Genomic DNA, 18529 nt, shown 5'->3' with positions numbered 1-18529 from the left:
AATGTGTTTACTTATTACAGAAGTACTGACCCTTCAAACATCTGCTTCTCTGCTGAACATCCACATCTCAGTGGGTGTGGGTAGCTTCTGTTAGCCATTCTTTCATAATATTTTGCAGTCTTTGGCAAGCAGTTTGAGTCAGATTCTGACCTCAGATGCACTCCTGTACAATGGCAATAGCTGTGCTCCAGTCAACAGCATTCTTCTAGTTTTATGTCAGTGTTAACTGAGGTCAGGGGACATTGCAGCAAGTGGGCCACAACCCTGCCTAATTTCTGCCTGGAGGAGCTCTTTAAGCAAAATACATAAAAACTCTCGTGGCTCCAAATTGATGCCGAAGGCTTCCTCCCTCTTCTAGAGACTGAGCCATAGCAAACTGTATGGCAGGAGGTTAATCAAATAGTTATGAGGAGTAAAGGGTTCAGTGTCTATCACCATTAGCACAAGAGCTGTAACTGCAGTCTGACAAGCTTGGAAGAGCTGTGGCTGTCTGGAAAGTGCTTTTTGATCTTGTGCTGTCTCTTGTCTCTACCAATACTGCACCCAAGGGGAATGCTCAGAAGCTTCTTTTGGAGACAATGGTTTCAATTGCCTCATGAACGAGGGAAAGATCTGGGGAACCCGTCATTTCCTGCACTGGGGAGAAGACTGCATTGAATCTTTGTGGTTGGTGTTAAAGTAGGGAAAATCATTTTAAGAATTTTAGTGTTTTAGCAAAAAGTCATTCTTCTCTCCCACCCTAGCATGTCTAGAGTCTGTGACTGATGTCCACTCTGCCATTCATGTTTGAGGTTCTGCCTTTCCACCTCTGATAGCCAGCTCCAGTGCTGTGGAAACAATACCCATCTCACTCCTCCTCCTCCTCCTCTTCCAAAGCCCTGCAGCCTCCTCTGGTCACGGGCTACCTGAGGAGAGAGAAGGTGCTCACTTTACCTCAGAGCACAGCCTAATTTATCACACGCTTAACTCTTTATGCAGCAGTGGAAAAGATGGGACAGTCATCCTACATCATCTGCCATCTACTGTCATCTTCTTCCACCCTGGACCTTGTCAACAGCACAGGAACTTACCCACTCTGGTCATACAAGTGAAAAATAATATCATCAACCAACCACCAGCCATCTGGGCTAGTATCAGCTGGGATTTCTACAGTGGAAGGAATTCAAAAGTAAGAATGCAGTGTAAATTTAATATACACAGCATCCCCTAGAGGTTCATGCTGCAACTTACAGATAGGATAACTGCTCCTTTTCCATAACTGGTTTCTCTTAAAAGTACCATCTAGCAATCATAATAATGAGAATACATTTTGGAATTAGCTTATAGATGAGTCATGGCTAAAACAATGTTGATAATACATCTTGTAGAATAAATCTCAGTCTAAAATAGAAAAAAATGTTTTGCAAAACTACTTAGCAATGTAACCTTTGCAGACAAGTGAGAAAAAAAAAAAAAAAGGAGCTAATGGACTCTCTCAAAGATTTTCAGGCCATACCAAATATTATGCTTGATAATTGATAGATATCCAAAGAAAAATGCAGTGAAGGTTGGTCTGGACAGTTCCTGGAAGCATCTTGATATACTTAATTTGACATGCAAATAAACCATATTCACACCTTGAATGAAACCACTTAATGAAAAGTACTCATAGTTTCATCTACAGCTTCTTTTTAATGTGGAAGACAGTTTTGATACTACCACATTACAATATTTTGGATGACTCCGTGTATAAAGGAGAAAACTTCCTGATAAAACTATTTGGGTGTTGTTGATGTCTTGTGGAAACTGAGCATATTCATTGTTGGAGAATACAACAACAGATGGTATAGACCCACACCAGGTCAGTAAGCTGTGGAAATATGAAACTGCCAATCCTGAAATTGAAAACAGGTGGCAAAAATTTCACTTGGAGATTTGACATCTGTAAGTAATTGGTTAGTGCAAGAGCTTTGGTTAGACACAAATTAACTTTATTGCTGATTGCATTTTCAATAAGTAAGGGAGAAAGCAGCTGCAGTTGGTTAGAAGCACAATAAATGAAATACCTAGAAAGTGTTTAGAAAGTCTTAATTTTTGGTGGGTTTTTTTTGGGTTTTTTTTGTAGTTAGCTTGGGTATATACACTTCATAGTATTTAGGTTGAGAAAACAAAATGTTTTACAGCAGTTTTAACAGTGCTTCTGGCAACAAAGCTTCTTCTCAGAGCTTCAAACTGTTTTTCACCATTCCTACACCACTTTCTGCTTCTAAAAAATGTAAATAAATAAATAAACACAGGACATCTGGATTTGATTGGGGGGAGGGATTAATTTCAAATAAAGACATTAAGAAGTTATTTTGACTAGAACAGAACTATGCTAATGGGGGATGTTGTGTTCTTGAACTTTGTCCTTTCTGGCAAGGCTTGCTTCTCCCCACAAATAGTAGTTACTGATCTGAAAATGTAGATGTCTGACACTGACCCAGTGCTGCCTTTCCTAGCAACAACGGGGAATTTCAGAGCAGGCAATGTGTTAGCGGGTACTAGAGAAAAAATGAGGTTACTTGTATGCCAAATTGAAGTTTAGGATATTTTCAAAACATCAAAACAGAAGTTATTTTAAAGCAGCCAGACTACCTGAATAGCTCAAATAGATAATGGTATTGATCACACAGAATATTTCAGGTTTAAAAGATCTCAGGTTTGTCAGGGCAGAAAAGATTTTTCCCTTGGAGGGAAATTAACCCTGTAACATTAAAGCCAGAGCAACCTTCAGAGTTGCAGTAAAAAGTTGGGGAGATTATCTCCTCCACCTGATGTGTGAGGCACATACATTTATGGCAATGTAGCACTACCTGTTTCCAGAAGTTCAAGAGTCTGTTGCAGTTGATTTCAATTCAGTTTTCCACAGCTGGATGTTTCAGGAAGGTTACCACCTCCAGTCAGACACCACCCTGTACTAGAAGCAGCCTGACATCAAAGGCGCCCTAAGCATGAATCATAAGGTCTTCAGGAGGTTGCACACTTGCATTTACATTCTACATATACAATGCAATTACACACTTGCATTTGCATCACACAAAGTGATTATAACTTTAAATCTTGAACTATGTGAAGCTAGTACAGCGTCAGGAATTAACTGAGCTTACTAATGAGAAGAACCAGGAGATCAAGTGTTGGAGGATGTCTGTGGGGATATGTTCTGGATGGAATGATGTTCAGAAAGAGTCAATAGATCACCCTGCAAAATTTATGCCTCTTTAAGATGCTGCAGTCAGCCATCTGCAAAATGTGAAATTCTCAGTCATGTTGAGCAATCCTGGCCAAAGGGTTCACAAATTCATGTTTCAACTCAGATGTTGCCTCATGGGCTTTCTTCCCAGCCTGTTTGCCACTGCATCCTCTTTCTGGCAACAGAATAGTATTCCTGTGGCTTTTGCAGCAATTGCTTACATGGAACAGTAAATATCAGATAAATATTTAATATGAGTTTAACTTTGTAAGTGTTTTTCAATAGCTGAAAACTAAAGGAAACTGCATGCTGTGACTAATCAGCTCTTTGCAGAGCACCAGCAAGTACTCCTGTTAAATGTAATGCCAAATGTATGGCTTCTAGATCACTTTGTGAGATTTAAGGGTGCCAATTTATTTGCTATATGATGTATCTTGCAGTAGAATATTAGAATTCTTTTTATGAATTTTCTAATGTCTGAATTTTCCAGGAGAAGCAAGAGAAGCCTGCTTGACTAGCAGTTTTATGGTACTGCTTTATATTAGATTTCATCAGTAAATTACCTTTTGCTTTTTTCCTGGAATCTAGACATCCTGCTGGACTCAACATGCACAGTCATTTCATTCCTTCCTTGTGTGCATGGAAACCACTCTGCTATTTTGTCACTGCCTTGACTAAGTGATTTTCATAATGATTTATGTCACATATATTCATGGAACAGTAAGTAACAGATCATAGTATGCATATAGACTGTTCTGTAAATTAAAACATGCAAGTTCTTTGTCCACAGCCTTGAACAGTGGGAAGTAAGCCCAGCATTGTTTCTATGAATTTATAATGTAACAAATCCCTGATATTAAGACCTATAAGAAAGGTCTTCATTTTAAAATTTTTAAACAAGAAATAACATTTCTTCCGTGATACTGAGAAAATATCTGATAGCAAAATAGAGTTCAGGCTTGTTACATTGCTTTTCAGAGAAGTGATTTTCTGTCTGCAGAGCTCCATGCAATATTACTCTCCCCTCTGCTGTTTTATCTTCCTCTGACAAGTCACTGGAGAGGATAACATCTGATTCCAGACAATAAGATCGGGAACAGGTAGCAGGCAAGTGGGGCCAAATTCTTTGGCCGAGGCTATGAGACAGTCTCTGTATGTCGCCATACAACATCACCTTTTCCTTCCTGCTCTGCTCCTCCTCCCTGAAACTGGGCTAAGCAGAAGTGGTGCAGCATTGGGTCTGTGCTCGTCCTGGGAGAGCACAGGCTGATCTGGAGAGACCAGGCAGCTGTGGAAAAGGAGATGATCAGAGTAAGGCTGGAAGGTGCTGAATAACTGGACTGGGGGCAGCATAAAACCCAAGTAAATCTTTAAAAGGAGGAATTCCCAGTCTAGACTTGTTCCTGGTGGGATAGACATGCCCGGGCTCTGGATGGTAAATGCTCTATTAAAGCCTGATTCAAGGTATGGGAAAGATAACTTTGGTTGCATGGGGAGAGACTTGATTTGGAGTCTGAGGACATCAGAGGGAATGTCAGTCTGGGGTTTTGTACCCTGCAGGGAGGAGGGAGGAAGACACACCGTGAAGAGTGGGCTCATATGGACATGTAGGGGAAAAATAAAAACAAACAAATCATAAAAAAATTTAAAAAAAAAGAAGATTCAGTTGCCCCTGAGTACCTTACAGATCTAAAAGAAATTCTATGAGTTGGTATATGTGAAATCACTCATATTTAAAGCTGAAGGTGAAAAACAATATATTGACGAGCCTGTGCTTCCTGTGGAGAGGCTGTGTAATGACACAGAAAGTTTTCTCCCACAGCTTTCAGTCTCCTTACTTCAGCAAAACTGATGGTAGTAATAAAGTAAGCTGTTGCTTTTCCCTTCTTACTGCATTTATATGAGAGGAGGAGGCTGAATGTGCTGTCTTTTATTACTTTTCTCCTCCAGGAGTAGGTAAAAAGTGATATATGCTTCACACTTTTTTACAAACAGATTATACTGGGCAGATGCTTAGAAACAGCTTTGCTAAATCATGTGAAGGGATGCCTACATTATGCTCTGCGGAAAATCTGCTGCTTTTGGTATAGCCAGGCAGAAATGGAGATTCATCTGGGGCACGAGAAGTTGTGAGGTTATGGTTCACCATTAACAGAAAAGAGGAAAAATGCCCACTGTGTTATGCAATAAAGTTCAGTGAAATAACAAATCTTTGAAAGGCCCTGGTTCATGGAAGTGTCAGTGGGTTTTTGGGCTCATTTAGAGACAAACAATGTGCCCAAATGCACCAAACTATGAGAAACTTCCACATGATTGGCAAGCATGTGACACACGGGCTGAAATTCTGGTTTTAGTCTTTGAAGCAAGTGGACATTTGCTGTCAACACTGGTTAGTGTTTAACAAATTTTTCCTCCCAAATTTGTGTTAGGTTATGAAAGCGATGAAGGACTTCAGCACTTACAAACTCAGTGTTTTCATGGCAAATTTGTAGTTTTGTAATTCATAAGTAGAATTAAAGTCTTGTGTGAGTTGCTTACTGTTATCACTTAGTTTGCAATCCCAAACACTCAGTTGTGGATCTGGGAGTGGCCTGAAAATTAAAAACAAAAACAAACAATGCCCATTGTGTATCTGAAATCCTGCTTCTTTTTAGGGACTAACTGAATTGAACTGCTCTTAAGGTTTGCAAAAAGAGACCCGCTTGCCTTGGGTTCCACCATGTGCAGTGCACTTCTGAGAGGGCAGCTGGTCTTTGTGAATGAGAGAAACTCTCAACTTGTCTTCTGAGTACAAGTACTGATGTCTTGTGCTTTCATAATATCCTGGTGGTTATGCACTCTCTAGGGATGTGAGGCAGAGAGTTCAAGGTTACCTTTACTCTGGGGGAGGTCTTCCATCTTCTAGCAAGATGTCCTCATTTTGAAGTTTTTCTGGAAAGTAGATTCAAAAGTAATTCAAACAAATTTGAGGGCAGGACAGACAGTTTATAAAATCTATGAGAACTGTAGCTAACTTTGATTTAAGAAAAGTTTACTGTGAGTTTGAAGAGACAGTTCTGTCACAATGGGTACTTTCCAAAACTGGAAAGCAGGATCAAGTGATCAGCTCAGACAGGTAAGGAAGATGGTCAAGCCAGCTTTTTGGTGAGCTGAGGATGCCAGTCCTTACTGACTAAGCCTGACCACATCCTTTAGCACTAGATAGCCTCACCCTTACAGGTACCTGAAAGAGAAAATACTGTAAACCAGGCCTGTTAATGGAAGTGGGTTTGGAAGTGATGGGTCTGTGGGACACTGCAAAAGGACAGCCAGCCTGTGCAAGCTTAGCAGTCGGTTGGCCAAAACACCTGGATACACAGGAACTGGTAATTTATCCCTCTGCAATTCAGACATGGAATGATATATCTTTAGTGACTGAGCTGTTTCTCTGCTTGAGTAAATGAGATGTATGTGTTGAGGAGGGCAGTCAGCATTCAGCAAGAAGACAGATTAATTTAAGATTAACTCCTCATTGGAGTAGAACTGACAGGCCTGTAGAAGATGGGCAGTTTTAGGGGCTGTTAAAGTCCCATTAAAGTTCACCAGCTTGGGACTTGCATGAGTTGCAAGTGTTTTGACAGTGTGAATACATATGGTACAGAGGGATGCCCTAAATTAACATTGAGCTAATTGGAAACAAAACCAAATTGTTCTTGAGAAACTGAAGTATGATTTCTAGGGTCATATTAAATTCCAGGAATAAGAAAAATCCTTTACAACACTGTGTGTAGTTGAGTATGAATCTTCTCTGCTGCAAGATGTGAGGAGCTGGTTTGCAAACCTTACTGTGGCTGCTCCAGCTCTGGATGGGCTGTCAGCCAGTATGTGGGTTAAAACCTTGGCAACAAGATGCTGTGACAAGGAAATATAAGACTGCTCTAAAAGATGCCTTTTTGTGCATCTGGCTAGTACTTTTATGTCATTGAGTTTCAAGGGCAGGGCATGGCTGACTGTTGACACTGTTCTTCCTTTGGAAAGAGAAAAGAATTAACATGTTGAGACAGCATTATTATGTGCTTCTTAGGAATAAAATCTGTGGTGAGTAGAATGAGAAGAAACAAAGGTGATTTTTCAAGTATATTTTACAGGAATATCAATCTCTGTCTAACAAAATAGGCCAAATTTTGACTTATTTTCCTAACTTATGCTGTACATGGATATTCTTGTCTTTGTTTAGTAATTAAACACTGAAATCTAATTTTATCTGAAGAACTTCTAAAACACTATTTTCTCTCTTAAAGATATTTTCCCCCTTTCTCCTTTGAATCCCCCTTCTAGCCAGTGATAATGAAGAACCTGAGCAAAAGCTTGAGTGAGTGGCTGAATAGAAGTATAAATGCTCTGTGCTGGAGTGATTACACAAGCAGAAAACCAGCTTTCTTGTGAAGAAGGTCTTTTCCTCATAGAATCATTCCTTCAGCTCTCTAGGCACTAGGCAGTGTTTGCATGCATCTAATCATTGAGCCTACCAAGTCTGAGTTCCTAAAAGCTCAGCTTCATTTTGAAAATAAGTTCCTCCTAAGCCTTTAAGCACATTTGTGGTTTTTTAAGGAATATACTGAACTCTCTTGTTCTATGTGTCTTGTCTATTTTTTTTTTTACCCTCTGAAAAGAAAAATAACATATTCTTTATGTGATGATTAATGTGTAATGATCTTCTCACATTACATAATGTCCTATCTTCCACCTAGAAAAGCACTGGCACAGAAGAGAGTTGCAAATCTGTCCCTTCATAAAGTGTAGACTGATGTCATTTAAGCTGGCTCATCCCTGCACAGCTTCCAAAACACCATGTGCTTTGCAACACGGCAGTATCCATTTCTGCTTCCTTTTAAAAATGAAAAAAAAACGTACAGATGAAATGTATGTCCACAGCATGCTAACAAACCCACCCCAGCAGGCATGCTGTAAAGCTAATAATGTTTTTTTTACCAGAAATGTTTTGGTTGAATTGGAAGGTGTTTAATGCAGAAGAAAAAGAGCACATTTATCCAATCTTCTCCCAGAATATGTCTATCCAGATGGCTAAGTTCCATGTAATTTGTGTATGTTGAAAGTGGATTCTGGCAATGCAGTTCCCTAATTTTATGTTGGTATGGTGGGAGTGCATGTAAACAGTATCAAATGTAACATATATAGAAAAGCAGGTTTTATCTTTAAATTTTAAAATGGCTTTATAGGAGTTGAGTCCTTCCAGTCCTGTTCATCAGTTAAAAACTGTGCAACCATGCCCTTCCTGCACTTTGCTTCCCGGAGCCGCACAATCCACACTGCTAGCTCATCTGCCTTCTGGGAGAAGACAAAGGCAATATTCAATACTCCACATATCAGGCAGTCCAATTAAACATTTTCTGGATAATTTCATTGCTTTGACAAGTTTCAAGATTGATGCAATATTTTATCTTCTGTTTCTCCAGTATCTCTGCCAGTTTTCAAAGGGTTTATTTCTTTTCTGCCAAACAAAGAATGTCTTTCTATCATTCATATCTCATATTGGCTTAATTTGTATTTTTATGCCTCTGATTTCTGATGGGTTTAATACAGCTGTTCTTTGACTCTAAACACATTTCTCCAACAATTCCTCCTTAATCTATGGTTTGTTTTTGGGTTTTTTTTGGTCTCACATCAAGTCTAGCAAGGCAGATTTTGTTCCAGAGCTTAAAAACAATCTCTGCTCTAATTTCCTCCCATTAGTGTGTTAGAAACATGATATTTTTCTCCAGCAGATCTCCTGATCTAGGATTTTAGATGATTTTAGTTGAAGCTAAAATGAGAATTTCTACTGAAAAAAAAACCAAACAAAAACAACAAAGACAAAAAACAAACAAACAAAAGAATCCTTGCCGAAAATGCATTTAAACCCATTTGTGATTTTAGTGACAAATTTAATCCTCATTAGACAAGACAGAAAATACTTTGCCAACAGAAAGACTTTAAGAAATAAGCAACGGGCTTTCAGTAATAAAATAGTACATAGCTGTTACCTAGTGCTTGTCATCAGTAACACTGACCATGTTTAATAGAGAAAGTGAGCGCCATTATCTGCATCTTACAGATTGCAAAAGCGAGGCATTCACTGAGCTATTATGCAAAAATACTAAAAAAACCCAAGCAACCTGTGCTTTTGCAGCATATATTTAGAGAAACCATCTCTACACTATATATATTTACTATAATTACTTACATTTCTCTTATGCTTCCTCAGAAATTGAATTCTGACTTCTCTAGTGACTGCTCCTACAGACAGCCTACCTATGGTACTGCACTGGAACAGATTTGAGCCCTTATTATTTAGAATCGCTACCATGTTTTCAGAAGTCCTTAAAACATAATAAAATTAATAAAATAATAAAATACTTCATGCATGTGAGTGAAAATAGAAGGCAATAAGTCTTATTTTTTAAGGTTTTGTTCTATTATTTTGACCAGAAATCAGGGAACTGGATAAATATATAAAGAAATGTAAATTGAACAGCAATTGCAAGTTAAGGGTGAAGAGACCTTGAAGTAAATTTCAATGTCTTCTTTTCAGTGAAATATAATTTTCATTTCTTGACCATCCCATCTCTACCAAGAAGAAAAAAAGGCATCACAGATAAAAAAAACACTGTTTAAGCATAATTTAGTGTTTCTATAGGGGCATGAAAATCAGATTAAAATATTTTAAGAATTGTAAAGTACTAGCACTTAATGTATTTTTCAATCACTGTTAACCTAAACATATAATGCTACCATATAGGCCCAGTGAGGCCACCTTTACTCCTCCTGACCCTTGAAGCAACTCTGTGTTTGAACATGACAATTTACTTCTTTTATTTTCTGCAGGAAATTTCATGAAAAACATCTTGATACCACAGTGTAGTGAGTTTTGGTACTAAGCCTTTACTGTTTATTAAATGAATTCATTAATTCCACAAATGATCAATCTATTTACTTGTAGCTGGATTAATCTTTCTTAATCCTGCATCATTGTTGGTCGAGGAAACCTTTGTGTGCAGAAAATGAAAGATGATATATAGTTTCCTTGTTTGACCCATAATAAAAGTGAAGGGGGTTAAATTTATGGCTCTGGTGGAAATCAATTTGTGATCTTGAGCTGAAAAGTCCAAGTTATGTCTCCGTAAACAGCTGTAAATTTAAATTTTCCTATCTTCAAAAAATTCTCTTTTGCCACTCTATTGGAAGAAAAATCATGCAGCTTTTTTCTTCAGCATTTTTTTCTTTTATAATATCCAATCACTTTTACATTCTCTGCTACACATATCAGGGCAACAGCAATTTCATTTCCAGTTTTCCGAATTGTGAGCTCTGTGAAGCATCTAATACTGCAAACCACTTCCTTTCCACTCCTGTGATGGGGGAAGAGGGATTGAGGATGCAGAGAGAGAAACGTGCCATATTTAAGTCATGTAGGGGTTACATTGCATGATCTGCCTTTCTTTGGAGTGTCCAGGATGTGTTGAGTTCTAGAAGTGTCACTGTATGTAGGCTACATTGTGGCACACTGCCACAAACTCGTTAAAAAATCTGTTGGGAGATAGGAAGAGGCTTAGGAGTTTGCCCTTGTTTGCAGACAAACTTACTAAGCGTGGTTTCAGTCTGTTGGGCACCACTGACAAGGGAAGAGAGGAAATTCTTCATCTGTGTGCCATCAGTGTTTGTTGTATCTGATGAGGCATTATGCCGTTGTGCCAACTTTCTTCTTTAATTTCCACTGTGCCAGCTTGCTCAGACTTTACCCTGTGCCCCTGAGGTGATGTTGCCCAAACGTGTGTGTACAGCTCCTTTGTGCTGATATGTCAGCCCTGTTCTCCATCCGTATCTCCTCGTTTGAGCAGCCCAGCGCTGTGTGGCTGCCTTTAGGGTGAATGCAGACATTGATCTTTGTGCCTGATTCGAAGTCAGCCTGACAGGGCTACCCAGGAAGCCAAATACCCTCTGGTGCTGCTCCAGCAGCAGTGGGTGACAGAGCTGACAGAACTGACTGGCGGTGTCTTGGCCAGAGCAATGTCCCTGCAATCGCTGCTCTTCTCCTGTGCACGCTGCCGTGCAGAGGCACTGGTGTGCTGTCTGTGCTAATGCACTTTTTGAGCAATGGGCTTCCTTAGCCTTTGGCTTTTCCTCAGGCTAACACTGAAGATAACCCTTCTACCAGAGTTGTATTTGGCGCTATCTGCTGGGAAGTGCATAATTAGCCAAGCCAGCACAGGTTCATACATCCCAGTTATTTACTGTCTTGTTTCTCAACAAGTCATGCAAAATGAGTTTCAGACATATGCTGCAGCTTAAATTATGAATGCCTAGTTCACTTTTTGTATGCTCTTCTCTTGTGTCCTCGTTCTAGTGCCTAAGTTTGCTAGATCCTTCAGAAAAAAGAAAGATGCTTTCAAGTTGGAACAGTGAGGTGGACACATGGGAGACAGCTCTAATGCTACTGTCCAATACCAGCAATCGTACTGTAATCCAGTTACTGACCAGGAAAAAAAACCCCATAAACTTCTTTACAATGTGTTTAAATAAGGTACAGCTGGTATTAGTATTCTCTAGAAAACCTTTGAACCAAGTTTGGAAAAGCAAGAATTTGCATATAAATAGAATATTATAGAGAGATCTCCATTTCTCTTGGCAGGGCATTTTTTTGTTGAGTTCTTTACTTTTTACTCCTTTTAAAATAAATAATTCTGTAGTTATACAAGGGTTTGTGTTATAGGGAGATTTTGACATAAAATACATAAACTACCCATTAATTAACAGTTTGACATTATTGCTACAAGTTAATCAGAAAACATCAAATTATTTAAAATGTGTTAACTACTTCCTTTTCTACGCTGTAGTTGATATTTCATGGGAAAATGCAATTATTAATCGTGTGAGTTGTGCACCGGGTACGTAAGAACTTGACAGATATACCTCCTTTTGGAAACATAGTTTGTGCTAAATATTCATATATATACAGCTGGGCGTCTGCATTACTAAAAATTATTGCAGGTGCTACTGGAGACGTGGATATTGAACATGTTAGTATGGTGTACAAAGATTAGGTGAATAGTACTCAAATTGAATTTGCCGTGGCTGGGCATCTAAGTCTATTAGAGCTTTTTTTTTTTCTTTAATTTTGTAAGGAAAGGCTAAACCAGAATCAATTCCAACTTCATTATCTTTCTTTTCAAGGTGATTTTGTCTTCCTGTCTCAGAAAGTGGAGGGCTGAGATAAAGGACTACACTCCACATTGTTAGCTTAATCATAATTGTGTTTTTATCATTCCAAAAATAATACAAAAAAGGTTTGCAAATATGGGATGCAGATGTGCATAAGACTTGTAAGCACCTAATAGGTGTGAAATGTTTTATGCCTTCCACTTCTGTTATGATCAGCCTTCCCTAGACTCTTGTTCTAACCTCAGTTTTGAAAGCAACTTCAATCCTTCTAGAATATGTGTGTAAAAAAATTAACCACATAAAATTAGAACATTTTTCTTTTTCTTCCTTTTAAATCTTGTTTTTAATAAAAAATAGCTTCCAAATCTTGATACTGGCTAGGTTTTTAGTGATGACTGATATCACTGTGTACTGACCAAAATTCTCTCCCTCCTCTTATTATCCAGTATCTTCAAGACTGCGAATCTTCTTTGAGACATAAGTTGTATTTTTTTTGTTCTGTATGTATCCAGTTAGCAATAAATTTAGATCTTGGTCCCCAAGTGGAACTGACAGAAAGAACAGCAAAACAAATCTATAAGAAATTATAAAGCCATAATCAGATTGCTTGTAAATTCAATGTGCAAATTATTGTGTTTATGTAGCTGGACAATACAAGTGAAGCTGGAATTTAACAATATTTCCTCACTGTTGATGTAGGCCAATCAAAGTAATGTTTGTTAAAGTATTGTTACCGGTGGACTCAGATCTTGACTTTACTTATACCATTTTAATTTACTTGTATGATTATATAAATAATTACAAAGCAAAAGTAAATCAAGGCAATTGAAACAAACAAAAAATTAAAAAAATAAAACCAAAAACAAAACACCCCAAAACACTACAAAAACCCAGCCTGCAGCAGTTGTAGTGACAAAGATATGTTCTAGAAGTGTGGTAATATGCTCTTTGGGACCACTTGTAGTTGTGAAAAATAGTTACTGAATAGAAAGCAGATGTCAAGGGGAAAGTCTGAGTTCATTTTGTTGATAAAATGGCTGTGGAAGGAAATTACCAGTTATGTTATTTCCCTGCCATAATACCTACTATTATTGATACTGATTGTGTATTGGACATGAGTATTAGTTGGTACTTATTATATAATTGCAAGGAAAACATACCTCGAGATATTGTTATTGTTTCAGACATTATTTTTTGTTCTGAGCAAACAATTCAACAGCAGTACAGTGATCATCATCTTCCATCATTCAGAGTTTTATCATCATTGACCTCTGATTCCCTTTGCAGGCCTCATAAATTCTCATCCCTAGTTTTCCCACACATTATTAAAATTCTGTTAGCAATTTCAGACAAGAGTTAAAAAGAAAATATGAGGATCTGGTCTTTCGTTGGTTGACCCAAATCATGACACATCATGACACACGACACAGGTATTCATGTGCTAATTTTCAGTGTGGGATAGTTTTTACAAATCATGTTATTTTAAATTAGTTAAGAAATTTATTGTATCATTATCAAGGACATATTGAAAGTCAAGCTTATCTATCTTTCCTAAATTAAGGTCAGAAAGATGGAATTGGTCCTAGGCCCATGAATCAGGTACAGATGAAGAAGAAAGTCTCTATTTTGTTGAGCTGTTCATAGGCAGAGTTAATTTAAACTAAAAATTTTCCTTTTCTTGAGACATATGGCTGATTTCTGCTGTGATTTTCGTCATTTATATATAAGCCCTGTACCTGGAGAATCCTTTAAGGGCATGTTTATGTTTGGAAAGAGTCTGCAACTTCATGGGACTAGTATTAATATCTTTCATCAACATTTGTTGGTTTCCCATCCTTACTGCAAGGGTCATAACAGAAATAGACTCATAGCAGGCTATGGAAAGTTACTTAAACTAAAGTAGTATGATGGCATTTTGTGCCCCTTGATGAATAAATTTGTGTATTTGATACTTGATTTTGCTGGCATTTAGGCTATGGCATATTTAGAAAGTTGATCATGTATCTCACAAGCAATCTGCTGAATAAAATTTTCAATGTGTGAGTATTTCTAGTCTTTCAAAAAAAAATCATGCTGATTATGATGCATTTATGAAATTAGTCAAATTGCAGAGTTGGCTTAAATGTGTGCAATCATGAAATGTAAATAACACATTTCAGAAATGCAATTCTGAAATTCTGATGTGCTGAAACACTACACAAATCTTTGTCTGACCTCATGGAAAAAGGGGGAAAACCCAAAACTAGTTGAATGAATGGAAGAAGATTTATGTACTTACCATTTTTATGCTCAAAGAAGGTTTCTTTCTCCTTTGGTTACATTGCCACCCATAAAAATATAAAGTTTCTTTTTTGTTGTTTCTTCCTTATAAATAAAGATTTATGTAGACCAGACTTCCTTGCAAAATCAGAGCTGTCTTGTCAAGCTCAGCTGTTGAATTTTGGGCCTATTTGCTTAGAATTTCTCCCCTTTTTTTGAGGGCAGGCATGGCAAAGCAGAGAACCCATGTCCCCACCACATTTAGGTGTCTTCTTCCCGTTCAGCAAATCTCTCTTGCATAGCCCAGCATTTCTGATCTGTTAGAGCCACTTGTGTAATTCACAATATTGAAGTGGACAAACAGCATTGATTTATGTTAATGGAATAAGTGTTAAGCAGTTCTCTGTATTTCGGAGTACAGGACACACATCTTCCTGCCTAAAACCTCAGAGTAGCAGAGCCACCTCAAATCAGAAAAATCAGAAACCGCCTGATGTACGAGACAGAGGTTTCAGATGTGTGTATTCCATCAGTTTAGTTTAACGCATTTTAAAACTTCTTTAGTACTTGTTAAAATGAAAGCTCAAGTGGTAAAAAAGCTGTTACCTGGGTACATGGTAATTTAAGCAATAGATGCAAAAAAAAAAAAAAGAAAAAGCTTTCTTTTTTATGAGCATGTCAACCTGTATAGGGGGAAATTTGAAACACCTGTTTTAGATATGAGTGAAAGTGATTCTGCCTGTAATTTTCATCCATTCCCATTCCTCAGTGCCTTCTCTAAATATTCTGTGCAAGTGTTTCCAGTTTGTGTGAATCATGCTCCTATTCTTTTAAAGCCTTTGATGGAAATTCTGATCAGTCACATCAGCTATGAAGGGCTGAACCGGCCAACTGTGGCAGGAGTTTTTGATCTTCCCAACAGTCATCAAATAATCTCCGATCAGTGAAAGCTTTTTATAGATTTGTTTCCCTTATCCTCACCTCACTGCCTCTCTAACTTTATTCAACATGGAGCTGAAATCTTAAATTTTAGTATAACCCAGGGAGGAAAGGAGCTGCAGACATAATGATTTTTATCACTAATTTCATGAAATCTTCAGGAGTAAGAGCTGAAGGGTCAGGCTGAAACACCATCTTCATCACATATTCATTAGAAAGACCTTACTCTATTTTTACTGCTTCAAAATACTGCAGCACAGGATTAGCCATACAGACCTTCCCACAGAGATAGTGGCATGCCAGTGATAGTACTATATATAAAACTGATGGTTTGCACATGAAAATATCAGTTGAAAACAGTAGCTCCCTCTCTAACAGATTTAAAGGCTTACTGTAGTTTCATATCTCTGTTCATACAAGTCGAACAAGTTGCTACTCATCTGTCCTTGCCAATATTGTGTTTTTATTATAAATCAGACATTACAGCATTTGGCTTCTTTTCAACTGATTTGAATGACATGTTCTCCTTCAGTGTTAATTAAAGCAAGAGCTCCAAGATCTAAAAGATAAGACTATAATACTTCAGTACATTTCCTCTGAAATGTCTTTTATGTGTTTTTTTTAAACTACACAGAGATTTAAACCAGAAACATCAAACAGTTCTAACTTGTAAAGTGTTGGAATTTTAGGTCTCTGAATGCTTTTTCTTATGGGATACCTCCTTTTAGAACTTAAAAATTATTTATCTATCCATTATCTGAAAATTTATTTAAGTTTTATTCACATAAAATAAAACATCCTCTTCAGCTCATTTCAAGAATGTTTATAATATTCTCAGCATTAGAGATCTGCTGGGATAAACAAAAAGAACATTCTGGAGCAGAGCTGGTCCAGCCAAGATCATCACCCCTCTCTCTCTCTCCCCTGTAGTTTAAGGAAGAGGTTTAATGCAGGAGAAATCACGCAGCATGCTTCTTTCTTTATTCCTAGAAATCACATCCAGATTTTATCTCACATTGTAGCTCAGTATCCTCACGCTGCCAGTCCAGAACACTTAACTATTGATACGGTGTTTTACAGATTTCACAGTGAAAATCCTCCAAATATTAGTTTTAAACTGAGTAGTTATTACTTCCTGCATTTAATTCCTGCTACTATTCAATTTAGGGGGATATCATGCATGCTGAATACAGTTAGATGATTCTAAAGCTTCCTTATGTCAATATAGCTTGTACCTGTAAAAAAATGTTTATCAGTGTAATGGCAGGAAAAGTCTTTTTTAGAACACTTTCTATGTCTCAAAGAGAAAGATTACATAATTAAAAATTTGAAAGGGGGTAAAAATTGTGCACTAATAACATAAAAAATCTCTGTAATGGAGAATGGTCGGAGCCAACTTTTGCAGAAGCCATGATGCACTTATTCTGTAAAGAAAATTTGGAGAAAATTGTGCAGAATTTCCAAGCCAGTGGAAATACCCCAACACACTTCTTTTCCTTCACACCATCATTATATTATTATAATTTTAAAAATCAATTTTTGTTACAAACAACTTAAAAGATAGAAACTACATTCATTTCTATTAAGGATGTGGAAGAACAAGGTGTAATTGCCTTTCTTTACAAATGGGTCTTAACTTGAGGTGAAGGGGACTTAAAACCCTCCCCTAACTTTCACATGTTCTATTTGCTAATTTGGGTGATTGCCTCAACCCGTCAAGCATGTATGACAGCCATGAAGAGAGTAGGCTGGAGTGGAACTGCAAAATGGGGGTGAAATGCTTTTTTTGCCTCTCTCTGAGTGTGGGCTTTGAGACCCAAGACTAGGCAGGAAAGGTGTTTCAAGGGAAGGGAAAGGGGTCATGTGGCTGTATGTGTGTGATGCTCCCCAAGAGGATGCCGAGGCGTCCCAGCGCCACCACCTCGGCGGCAGCAGGAGGGCAAACCCTGGAGCAGCCCCAGGTTCTGCCCATGGACCTGAGCAGTTTGCCTCATCTGACAGCTCCTGGTCCCCAAAACAGCACGGCAAAGTGCCCAAGCTGAAGTAGGGGGGGCTCCTTTGAATAGCTTTTGATAAGGAGTGAACTCATAAGTTAATTCACCCGCTGAGCTGTCCCTCTGCACGGCGCTGCTGGCTGTCTGATAAAACACAGAGCACAGTAGCAATTTGTTGAAGACAATGTTCTAAGGTTTTTAAGAAATGCAAGGAAACAGGCTTCAAAAAGCCACCTATTAAAAGAAAAGAAGTCTGATTTCCTGGAGTCTGAGGAAAGATACGGCCTGAGATTGCTTGTTTTGCATGTCAATTAAATTCTGGTTTTTCTAGCTGACAAAGAACTTTCGTTTCACATAATTTCAGCTTGGTTGAGACTGATCAAATAACTTAGGAAATAAGTTTAGTAGATTTGGGAGAATTTAATAGAAAAATGGAACCACTTAGAGCCTAAAGTGTATTGGATATTGTTTCTGTATTGTAACACCTTCTGATCTGCCAAGAACAATGTCTGACAGATTCTATACCCATGGCTCCTATACCTGTTCCTGCTGTCATGCAGGAAAATCTCACTTATTTAAACCTTTGATAGCTAATGTTCTATTTTCCTACCTCTTCTGTACAACATGTGTGATGTTTGTTAAGGACCTTGGAAGTAGTACCATCTGTTTTCAAAACATTTTGTTAAAAAAAAAAGCAATGGAAGTATTTATGCACATAATTTTTTACCAGTCTATCCTTTCAGCATTTTCCTTTACTTTGCCACTCTTTTTGAGAGGTCTTTTTGTCTGCTTTCTTGAACCAAATCACCTTCTTCCTGGCACATCAAGAGTGCAGAGCATCCCTCTACTTCTCCTTTTATACACAAGGACAGTATGAAAAGCATATCTGATTTTTAGTGCAAAATATGCAAACTTACTTCATTCTCTC

At 37.9% G+C, this 18529-nt stretch overlaps 1 protein-coding gene across 1 annotated transcript in view; it reads left to right on the top strand.

The window, feature by feature from the left end:
- The window catches only part of PLXDC2 (plexin domain containing 2), a 253345-nt gene that overhangs the window by 93926 nt on the left and 140890 nt on the right, over positions 1–18529 (top strand). The window lies entirely within an intron of this gene.

Source organism: Poecile atricapillus, chromosome 2 (genome assembly GCF_030490865.1).
Source record: "Poecile atricapillus isolate bPoeAtr1 chromosome 2, bPoeAtr1.hap1, whole genome shotgun sequence".
Lineage (NCBI taxonomy): Eukaryota > Metazoa > Chordata > Aves > Passeriformes > Paridae > Poecile > Poecile atricapillus.
This window is presented reverse-complemented; position numbering and strand designations above follow the sequence as displayed.